Below are 11,560 nucleotides of genomic sequence, written 5' to 3'. Positions count from 1 at the left end.
TCTAGTGGATAGTGAGAGACAATTATGCCGGGGCTATATTATTAGTAAAAGGCAAATGGAATTTTTCTCTCAACATAACTAAAAACCTGGTTCCTTATTTTAAGCTAATTTTAACATTGAGCACTATGAACCTGAAGATTTCAAACTGCAAAAAGAAGGGAGTACTATAACTTTTATTAAGATAGTTAGCCATGGATTAAGTACTTTCTTACAAAACTCTCATATAATGGCTTCTTTATCCTCACAATATTACAATGATGTAGACAAGAGCAACTATTATATCAATCTCCAGTTTCTAATAAGGAAATGGAGACAAACACGGGTTAGTGATATGCCTAAGGTCATCTCCCAAAGAACCAATCAGCTCAGTTTGGTGGCTGCATGGCTCAAGACTCCAAACTCATCTAATGTTTTCTCCCCCAAAGCAGAAGTCAGCAGAGAATGACCTATCAAACAAAGGAAGAGATTCAGGCATCTCTATTACCTGAGGATTGCTTTGCTCCTGGAGCTCAGCACTTGAGTGCAGCTACTGTAATCTCCATTTGAGTATTCAGGACCTACCCACCTGGTAGAATCACTTGGGGGCAGAGAGCCATGGAGAAGCTGCCAGTGTCACCCTCTGTGCCACCCAATTCCTCTTTCCTGGCATTGTCAGAAAGCGCTGGCATTGTGCAAATATTGCCTAAACCTATACTTACCTGTGTCATCCGGAGCATTGTTATCTCTCGTAATGGAACCCCTTCAAGCCTCTGACAGAAGCCTAGATTTTATAACATTATGGAGCCTGTTTACCTCAAGTCAGAGAAATCCTAGACTAAATCATGGATGGTGTTTGTTTCTTTCCATGTATTAGATGCTTACACCATTTGAAGAAAACGGGGCAAAAATATGGTTAATATCAGGTTTGTGTAAAAAATGTTTTATTTGCCTTCCCTTCTTTGCCATCATTGGAGATTTTAGCTTTCAAGCAGTATCCTTTAACACTACTGAACTAGGGACTAATCCGTCTATACTCTTTGTGAAAGTTAAAAGGTTGTGTCTTTCCACTGATTGGCCCTAGAGGTTTCAAATGACCAGATGTAGTAGATTAACAGTAATCAAGAGACGGCAGCACATGAGTGGGCTTTGCAGGTTGTCCAAAAAGCACTGTCCTGGTGATGGTCTGTGTGCTCTTCAGCTCAATCTGCAAGGTCACGAGCCCAGATCACTCCCTTCCCTGGGGTCAGTAATGATGCCTCCTTTATAGGAGGGCATGATAGTGCTCCAAACAGAGCCTCTGTGCAGCTCTGTCTCTAAAACCTTGAACTTGAAGATGATATTTACTCACTGACATTATTTATGACACCAGCAAAATAGATGTTTTTTAGGGGTGCTCAGATTCAAACGTCATATCCCAGAAGCCAGAGTGGCAGGGAGGCCACTGTCTACACCCTTGACTGATTTGCCAGAACAGCTACAGGAATGCTTCTATGACCTAAGAACTGAATAAAATATTTATTAACAGTGACCTGATTACTGGTTTTTGTTTGTTTGTGTTGTTTTAGTTCTGTAAGCAAATTATTTTATTAGGACTTTCATCCTAGATTATTCCAGTACTAGGGAACATTGTTATTTTTCATGGTTTGGGTTTCCCATGTAATGTTTTAAAATACAAGCCAAGAAAATAAAGAAATTTTGATAAGGGCCCTTTTTATGTCTTTCAGATCTCTCACACAAAGCTCTCCGCAGATGATGCGTGGAAGTAAGTGATTAGTATTTTTTACAACTGTTTTACTAAGAATTATATTTTTACCTTAACAGTTGAGAAATTGAATGAAGTCATCATTTTATTTGTAAATTTTTCAGGATAGAGAAGGTGGGGTAGGATAGCCATGTGTGCACAAAGAGACCATAGATCAAAACTGTATGAATTTCATCTGTTTTCTACAGCGTGATCCATGCATTCCCACAAAGCTGGACTAATGTATCCTTCAGAACATGGCTATGTCAAGTTACTATTTACTTTAGGCACATGACACATCTGGTTTTCTTTATATGCTGTTTCCTGTGTGTTTCAGTACCTATTGTGGGGCCTGTGAGCACTACATGAAATGAAATAAAAATGAAAAGTTCTTCCTTTTTTGCATTATGGGAATCAATCATGACTGTAACCTACTCATAATAGAAAATACTTACTGCATTTGTGTACCAATTTACACTTCCGAAGTACTTCCACGTAGATGAATCCATTTGAGATGTGTTTTCATTATTATATATAAAAATAGATTAATATCATAAAGCATATTTTGTTTATATCTATGCGAGTCCCATTTTGGACTGATGATGAATTCAATCTTCTATCTACATGGCCTAAGTTCAAAGTCTTTTAATTACATAGAATATTAATTAGTTATTTTGGATTTTGGGGTGTAAAAACCATAGCCAAGCTCTTGTACCCTTTTCTTTTTTCTTCACTTCCCATTTCTTCAGGGGAACAAGTGTATTTTTTTTAATGAACTTCTAGAAATCATTCTTGTCTCCTGAGTTCAGCTTCCAACTACAGAAGCTAGTAACCCATGTAATTTTATTCCAGTCACTTACCTGATTTGGGCTGCAGCTTAATTATTGATAAATGAAGGAGTTTCATTCCATCTGTGGGAACTTACAGCACTAACATTCTAAGAATCCATCTCAAAGAAGCTGAACTCAAGCAGGAATATTTACTAGGCTGTGTAGGCTCATTTTTACACCTTCTCCAGCAGGGGGCACCCCCGGGGTTTGGATGGGGCCTTTTCTGTAGAAATGCAGGGACAGGGTGAGAACCTAACCGGCATCAGGTGCCTTTGAAAAGTCACAATCGTGCGGCACAGACTACTGCTCTGCAGTGTTTTCTGACTGGTACCCTAGCTAACTGCACGCTGTAACCAGTCCTTGAGATTTTGTGACTGATGGAGCTGGGGTGAAAGATGATGCTAACCAATATTTACAAAGTAACTTCCTTCATAATTTCACCCTTTTCACTAATATTGACCCTGGACCTCTCTCTTTTCCTCCAGGCCAGTGGTTCTCAATCTTGGCTGCCTTTTAAAATCACCTGGGAAGCTTTAAAAATTACTGATGCCCAAGTCCCATCCGGGAAACCTGTGTCAGTTTGCTAGGAATGCCATAACAAAATACCACAGATTGGGTGGCTTAAACAGCAGAAATTTATTTTCTTATAGCTCTGGAGGCTAAATATCCATAATCAAGGTGCTGGCAGGCTTGGGTTGGCAGGTACTGGGGGTTAGGACTTCTACGTATGAATTTTGGGAGGACACAATTCAGCCCATGACACCCGGTGATGGTCATTTAAGTAATCTGGGGTATGGCTTGGGAATTGGGATTTTTAAAAGCTCCCCAGTGATTTCTAACTTACAGCAAAGTTCAACAACCACTGCTCTAGGTTTTCTTCGAGGCACTTCTGCTCTAGGACGTTAAACCAAATAACTTACTACTCTAGTGGTTTTTCTCTATCACTGTACAAAACTAAGCATCCAACTAAAAACTGAAACAGCCAGCCATCATCTGAAGGTACATGTCTAAGATAATACTTAGGCCTATTCTTCCTCCCTGTCTGTAATAGTTCTACAACTATTATAGTTCTATATACAACTCCAATTTATATAATATCCTGTAATAGTTCTACAGCAATTTATACAACTCACTCAGGAGCTTTCCATTGCTCCATGGATAATATACTGTCCTTTGGCATAGGCACCATCTACAGGATATCTTTTTACTTGAAAATAATATAAATTACTTGAGATCACCAACATTCTACCGTTTTTGACTTTCAGAACTGGAAGTTTCATAGGATTCAGCCTAACAGTAATTATTATTCTGCAATAGGTACAAATAAGATAACGTATGTGCTTTAAAATCTTACAGCCAGCCCATGAATTACAGAGGGATCGTTATTTTAAGTTTGCAAAGGAGGAAATTGAGGCTCAGAGAGAATAAATGACTTCCCCAAGAAAGTCAGATGATGAAGTAGCAGATCAGGGCCTGGAACCCAGGTCTTCCCAGTGCCCCTCAGTACGTTTTAGCCCCATCACTTAACTTAAAAAGACAAGACTGAGGCCAAAACCACATGGAAAAGCAAAGGGCTGAGAGGAATTGGGTTTGCTGATAGAATCAGGCTCCTCCTCTCAGCTGTCCCTTCCCCAAACCTGGGAGAAGGGAAGGAACCAAGAAAAATGTAGAAAAATTTTATAATCAAAGCTTACCAATTTCTACATTTGAAATCCCCAATTGTTTCCTGTGAGCCAAGCTGGCTTTTTTTTTTTTTTTTTTTTTCTAAATGTGCAAGGGTTGAGAGCTTTTTCAGATGACCTCGTTTGCTGGTTTTAGCCTGCAGCAGGAGAGAATGTACAAGATGCACCGTGGCCACGAGTCCATGCACGTGGAGATGATCTTGATCTTCCTCTGCGCTCTGATCATCGCCCAGATAGTGCTGGTGCAGTGGAGACAGAGGCACGGCCGGTCCTACAATGTGAGTCACCCTGGGGCTGCTGGAAGCCTGCTCTAGCCTGTCAGCTTGACTGTCCTTTCCAGGCCACATTCTTCCTTTGTTACTACTTTGAAGGAACTGCTCTGGTTTAAGTCAGTGGTTTTCACCAAGTGCAATTTCTGCTCTAAGAGATATTGGCCTTGTCTGGAAACATTTTTGATTGTCAGGACTTGGAGGGGTGGGGGAGTTGCTACTGGCACCTAGTGGGCGGAGGCCAAGGATGCTACTGTATATATCCTACAATGCGGGACAGCTCCCCACTGCAAAAATTACCTGGCCCAAAATGTCAGTAATGCCAAGATTGAGAAACTGTGGTTTAAGTAAACCAATTTTCCTCTTGTGCATGAACAATTTCTGCCAACACCCAGGAAAAGGAGGATTAGGAATCAAAGGTTGAGGCTGTCTGCTATGACTTGCATGTGTCCCCCAAAGTTCATGTGTTGGAGACTTGATCCCCAGTGCAGCAGTGCTGGGAGGTGGGGCCTAATGAGAGGTGGTTAGGCCATGAGGGTTCTGCCCTCCTGAATGGATGAAGGCCATTATTGAGTGGGTTTATTACAAAAGGAAGAGTTCAGCCCTCCCCTTCTCTCTCCCCTTCTCTCTTTCCCTCTCACCTTCTGCCATGAGTTGATGCAGCAAGAAGGCCCTCACCAGATGCCAGCCCCTCTAACTTGGACTTACCAGCCTCCAGAATTGTGAGAAATAAATTTCCCCGTCTATGGTATTCTGTTATAGTGGCACGAAATAGACTAAGACAGAAAATTGGTACTGAGAAGTGGAGCTGTTACTACAACAAATTCCTGAAAATGTGGGAGTGGCTTGGAACTGGGTAACGGGCAGAGGGTGGAAGAGTTTGGGGGAGCAGGCTAGGAAAAGCCTGTGTTGCTGTAAATGGAGTATTAAGGGCAATTCGGATGAGGGTTCAGAAGAAGAAAAGAATTATGGAAAAAGTCTGAAATGTCTTAGAGATTACTTAAGTGATGATGTTCAGAGTGTTAGTAGACAATAAAGGCCATTCTGATGAGGTCTCAGAGGGAACGAGGAACAAGGTATTGCAGACTGGAGTAAAGGCCATTTTTGTTATAAAATCGCAAAGAACTTGGCTGAATCATGTCCGTGCCCAAAGGCTTTATGGAAGGCAGATTGAAGAGTGATAAACTAGGATATTTGGTGGAAGAAATTTCTAAGAAAAATATTGAAGGAGCTGCATAACTTCTTTTAACTGAATATAGTAAAATGAGAGAAGAGAGAAATGATTTAAATATGGAATTTATAATTAACATGGAAACAGAATGTAAAAATTTGGAAAATTTGCAGCCTAGCTATGTAAAGAACAAAAAAGCATGCAAGGGTGTGGGCAAGTGACCCTTTAACAAGGAAATTAGCATGGACAGAGAAAAGCCAGGTGCTATTGGTCAAGGCAATGGACAATGGCCCCAAAGGCCTACAGAGGGCTTGGAGTCTGCCCCTCCCATCACAGGCCTAGAGCCCTAGGAAGGCAGAATGGCTTCAGGGAACGAGGTCAGGGTGCCTTCCATGCATGGGCTGGCTGCTCAGGACTCTGCTCTCTGCATTCCAGCACAGTGCTCCTTGGCTGCCCATACTGTGTCACCAGCAAGTTCAGGTGCAGCTTGATCTGCAGTTCTGGATGGTATAAGCTGTAAACCTTGGCGGCATTATGGTGCAGGTGTGCAGCAGGTACAGGCTGTGGGGCCATTGCTGCCTCCACCTAGATTTCAAAGGATGTCGCAGACATCCCAAAAGCCCAAATAGAGATTTGTCGCAGGGGCAGAGCTGCCATAGAGAACTCCCACTAGGACAATGCCCACTGGAATTATGGGGTCCGAGCTGCCACAGAGAGCCCCCACTAGGTCTAGTGGAGCCATGGAGGCCGGGCTGCCCCCAGACTCTAGAACTGTAGAGCTACCAGCATGCAACTCCAGCCTGGGAGAGCTACAGTCACAAGGCTCCAATCCATGAGAGTTGTCGCATGAGCTGAGCCCAGTAAAGCCATGGGGGCAGGGCTGCCTGAGGCCTTGGGGGCCCAATCCCTGCCCCAGTGTGCTGAGAAAGTGGAAAATGGAGTCAAAGAAGTTTATTCTCAAGCCTTCAGATTCAGTATTATTCACCCTGTTGGATTTTGGACTTGCTTGGGACCTGTTACTCCTTTCTTCTTTCCTATTTCTCCCTTTTGGAATGGGAATGTCTATCCTATGCCTATCCCACAATTGTATTTTGGAATTAGATAGCTTGTTTAATTTCACAGACTCACAGCTGGAGGGAAGTTTGGCTCAGGATGAACCATGCCTTGAGTCTCAACCATATCTGATTTAGATGAGACTCCATTTTTGTTTTTTGTGTCTTTTTTGTATATGAGAAGAACATGAATTTGGGGGCCAGGGCAGAATGCTATGGTTTGAATGTGTCTCCCAATGTTCATGTGTTGGAAACTTATTCCCCAGTGCAACAGTATTGGGAAGTGGAGCCTAATAAGAGTTGATTAGGTCATGAGGGCTCTGTCCTCATGAATGGATTAATGCCTTTATTGCAAGAGTAGGTTCATTATCTTAGGAAAGGGCTCCTTATAAAAGGACAAGTTTGGCCCCCTTTTCTCTCACTTTCTCTTGCCCTCTTGCCTTCCACCATGGGAATAAGGCCCTTACCAGATACCAGCCACTGGGTCTCAGACTTCCCAGCCTCCAGAACCATGACAAATAAATTCCTTTTCATCATAAATTACCGAATCCTTGGTATTCTGTTATAGCAACACAAAATGAACTAAGACACTGCCTTCTGTTGTTTCATTAGCAGTAAACTATCGTGGCATTAATTGTTTGCACACTAATGGAAATGCGTTCATGCAAACACTGCACTGACTTCGACAACACAGGATAAGATTCCATCTTCAGAAACCAATCCCTCTCAAGCATTTCCACTGGACCTTTCCCATCTAGGGCCTTAGCGTTCCACCTTAAGCCTTGTTGGACCTGAGGCATGGCCATTGCAATGTTTACAGCAGTAGTTCTCAAATCCTAGGGTGCATCAGAATTGACTAGAGGACTTATTAAATCAAATTCCCAGGTCCTACCCTCAGAGTTTCTGATTCAGTAGGGGCCCAAGTATGCATGTCTAATAAGTTCTCTGGTGGTGCTGATGCTACTGGTCCTGGGACCACACTTCGAAAACCTCTGTTTTAGAATCAAGCATGGCCTAAATGGAGAAATGCTGCAAAGGGAGAAGGTCCTCAATTAACTCCATACATGGTTCTGGATCTTGGACTGGTCATTGCATACGAAGACTTGCCTGCGACATATGAAGTGTTGACTTAGACCAGTATTTTATTTCATTATTATCTGTCATTATTATTTCCTGTGTAGTACAGGGTCTAAAGGAATTCTTTTGAGTTCTGTATGATATTTAAGTTTAGGCAATTTTGAATATTTCATTTAGAAAGGGGAATCTTGTTTTTTTTTTTAAAGCAAATGTATCAGTTTTTTGCCATGTCACTGTTGTCAATTAAAATATCCTTTATATTGTACTTGGATAATTTTTTAAGTGAATGAGAGTAGAATCACCCCTTACTGGTTATTCACTCATATCAAAGAGAAGCTCTTTAACTGTATCTTAACCCTGGTTTCCTTATCTGCAAAATGGAAATACCCACAATAGAATTTCTGGAGTCTGTTTAAGAAGAAACCTGGATTCTTAAGGAATCAGCTCATTGCCCTATTCCATCCTTTCTTTATAATTAATAATTACCTTTGGATTGGAAAAGAAAAAAATATTCTGTTTCCATAGTAACACAGGTGTGGATTTTGCCTAGGAAGCCCTCTGCCCTTGAAAGGAAACAATGCCCCATGAGCCAGCTGACTTACACTATATTGTACCACTTCTCTGCCATTTCTATTTGATGATTTTGAGGTGCTATAGGCCAAAAAGACTTTGTCCTTGTCTTGTATTTGAAGCAGTTGCTCCTGTGTCATATTGTTTACAAGAAACTCAGACCATGTACTCAAGAGGAGAAGGACTAATTCAAAAAGCTCAGAACATTTTCTGATACAACTTCCAACAAATATGCCCATCTTCTGAAGTGATCGTTTGTCTAGATAGATAATGTTCTGTGATCTGTAGGAGCTGTGTACAGCAGAGCATCTTATTATAAATACCTAAAGCAAAGGAAATGGTTTCTTTAAAAACGTAACATTAACTGCTCCTATGTGATGCCAAAAAGTACAGATAGAAAGTGGATGGAAGGTAGAAAATTCTTATTTTGTATGGGATACTACTAGATACCTGGCTGTTTCCAAATAGGCACATTTTTAGCAAAGTATGGACCAAGCATCTGGATATTTGAATTTTTCTCTTTCCAGCTGGTAATCTTGACATGGTGTAGACATAGGCAAAGCCTCAAAAGTTAAATTATTTCCAAATGCTTTGAGCAGCATTTAATTAAAAATAAAATTTTGTTTAGCATCACCCTCTCCACCTTCTTTTATGTGCACTTACTTTCCATATCTGCCCAAAGTAGGGAGGAAGGTGCCAAAAAAGAATCTTTATACTACTCTTCAACTCAGTAGAAGGTGTGATGACTACATCCACAGAATTTGGGTTTCAAACACACTATTAACTTGCCTCAATACACAGCAAATAATTTGCCAGATTGAAACATTGCTCTATTTAAATCAAACTTCCTGCCTATTAATAGCTGTGAAACACTAGAAAATATTACTGTGCCAATAAAGCATTATGTCTCCTCAAATCTTTTTAAAATGAGGCAAGGCACAAATACTCACATACATTCTTATACACATACATACGTAACATTGCAGAATCTCCTTTAAGAGTTTAAATAACAAAATCAACTACCTGGATTGACATGGAGATAGAAAAATGGACCAACTGAATTTCTAAGGGCCCTTCCTATGCCAAGATTCCATACTTTTTTTCTTGTTTGATTTATGTCCACACTTTCCTTCATGGGCTTTGTGCTGATAGTAACGCTGTTAGCTAAAGTCATTTATTTCCATGAAAATTTCCTGCTTACCTCTGAGCATCCCCCTGGTCTCCCTCCACCCGCACCCTAAACAAATGGTTACAAATAATTTGAGATTTGCAGCAAAGGAAATGAATATAACATAACTTCTTTCTCTCTCTCTTTTTTTAATATTTCATGGCTCATTCATCATTCGGTACAATTAGATAAATGAAGGGTATCTTTGCTTTGACTTGATCTGCAATTTTTTTCAGATTCATTATGTGCATGGCAACAAGGAAAAAAAATGGTACCTTTGGGCAGCATCTGATTCGTCAGGAAATTCCTCCTGCTGTGATGTGTGGGGTGGGGAGAACACGGGTGATGTGATTCAGATGCCCCGGCTGCCCGTTACCAGTAATGCAGATGTGTTTTATAAGCACATGCCCAGATGGTGACCCCTCTGGCATTAATAATGTGTTTCAGATGCTAGGCTTCCTCCTTGCATGTATGCGCCTCGATTTCGCATATTTCATGTGTTTATTTATGAGGCACAACATTCCTACATTTCATATGTGGCAGTTACTATTAAAAATGAGAAGTTTTAAGTGCTCTGGAAATTGATAAAGAATCTTTAAAACTGCCATTGAAATGTGGCCCTCATAGGAAATTGACTTCCCACACAATTACTGAATTCACAATGCAAATTTCTGACCTTTGTGTGTTGAGAAAATATGGTCCTGGGTATACACTTTAAAGATATTTAAGAAATATTTAAATATTTGCATGCATAATACATTATAACAATTTTTTTGCTCTCCTTTCATTTCTGATCTCCAAAGCCTATTTTTAAAAGTAGTGTGTCTATACATTGAACATTGTTATTCATTATTAATTAAATCCAGGCATCAAGGAAGAGAAATTTGGGATCTTCTAGAAATAGTTTGTACTTATGGATCCACAGGAAGACAACTAGTTTTGTAAAAATATAGTCCAACTGTAGCTCCAAACTATCATAGACTGTAACTCCTTAGATTTGAAGAAATGGATTGGTCTTAGAAATTTTAGCTTAGATCTAAAGTATAAAATATAACAACAGCATAGTAGTTCCACTGACTTAAAATGGACTGATTCAACTAATCTATTCAAAAAACTCTTAACTTTTTATTCAAAAAGTTTCAGTATTTTTAGGGGGAAATGTAAAAATGCATCAAATTCTTCAAACAGAGAGATGAAAAATGAAAATAACAGATGATCAGATCTTGAAAGATGGAGTTCATGTCCATTCCTTCTTTCCTTTCATAAGTAATGAACTTCAAAAAGTCAGCAAATATATAATTTATGACAGAGAACTATCTCCATAATCAGCTACCAAAATACTGATAAGACGTTTTTAAGGGACTGTGTACTTTCATTATCAATAGCATGGGGTCATTGCTAATAGTTGCTAATGCTGAGTGCTGAAAGAAGCACATCTTGAGTCTTGGTCACTTAGCATGTATGTGGTTTTGAGTCCTCATGAAAACTATTCTACTTCCTTAAGTAAAGCCTAGTTTTCCTATCTGTGCACATATGTTTATCTCAATTTCATAAACAAAGGTGCTAACTTGTTCGTTAACTTGAACCATACTCACAAAATTGGATGGAAAATTAAAGCAATTATCTGACGACTTCAGGCAAGAGTAAAGAATATTTACTTTTCCTTGAATGTATTCCCTGAAATTAAAAGCAAAAAAGTAGGTTATAGGATTTTTTCCTGAACTCTGTAGATATTAATTTCAGATTTACTCTGTGTGTATTTTTGCTCAAATGCACGTGTATAACAACAACTCTGGGTTTCTCGGAAAGAAGATTCTGAGCAATTCTAAGAGGACTTCAGATCGTTTACGGGGATAGAGCAATAAAAGAGGATTGATGAGCCTGGGAGATGTCTTCTTGTTTGACAACGAAAGAACGAACGGCTGTGGCCTTGCCTTTGTCATTGACATCTTGAGGTCCTGTCAAGTAGTTTTGGTTACTGATCTTAGATGTTATAACCAAGACTTTATTTATTTATTTAT

General features: G+C 40.0%; 1 protein-coding gene across 1 annotated transcript in view; it reads left to right on the top strand.

The window, feature by feature from the left end:
• The first annotated feature begins 4,411 nt into the window (after positions 1 to 4,411).
• Positions 4,412 to 11,560, top strand: part of RNF175 (ring finger protein 175) — a 27,103-nt gene continuing 19,954 nt past the window's right edge. The window contains exons 1-2 of the mRNA XM_012645236.1: positions 4,412 to 4,510; positions 5,165 to 5,223. The gene's annotated coding sequence lies outside the window, so the exon portion shown is untranslated. The remainder of the gene's footprint in view (positions 4,511 to 5,164; positions 5,224 to 11,560) is intronic.

The sequence above is a fragment of the Propithecus coquereli genome, unplaced genomic scaffold, assembly GCF_000956105.1.
Source record: "Propithecus coquereli isolate 6110/MARCELLA unplaced genomic scaffold, Pcoq_1.0 Scaffold228, whole genome shotgun sequence".
NCBI lineage: Eukaryota > Metazoa > Chordata > Mammalia > Primates > Indriidae > Propithecus > Propithecus coquereli.
This window is presented reverse-complemented; position numbering and strand designations above follow the sequence as displayed.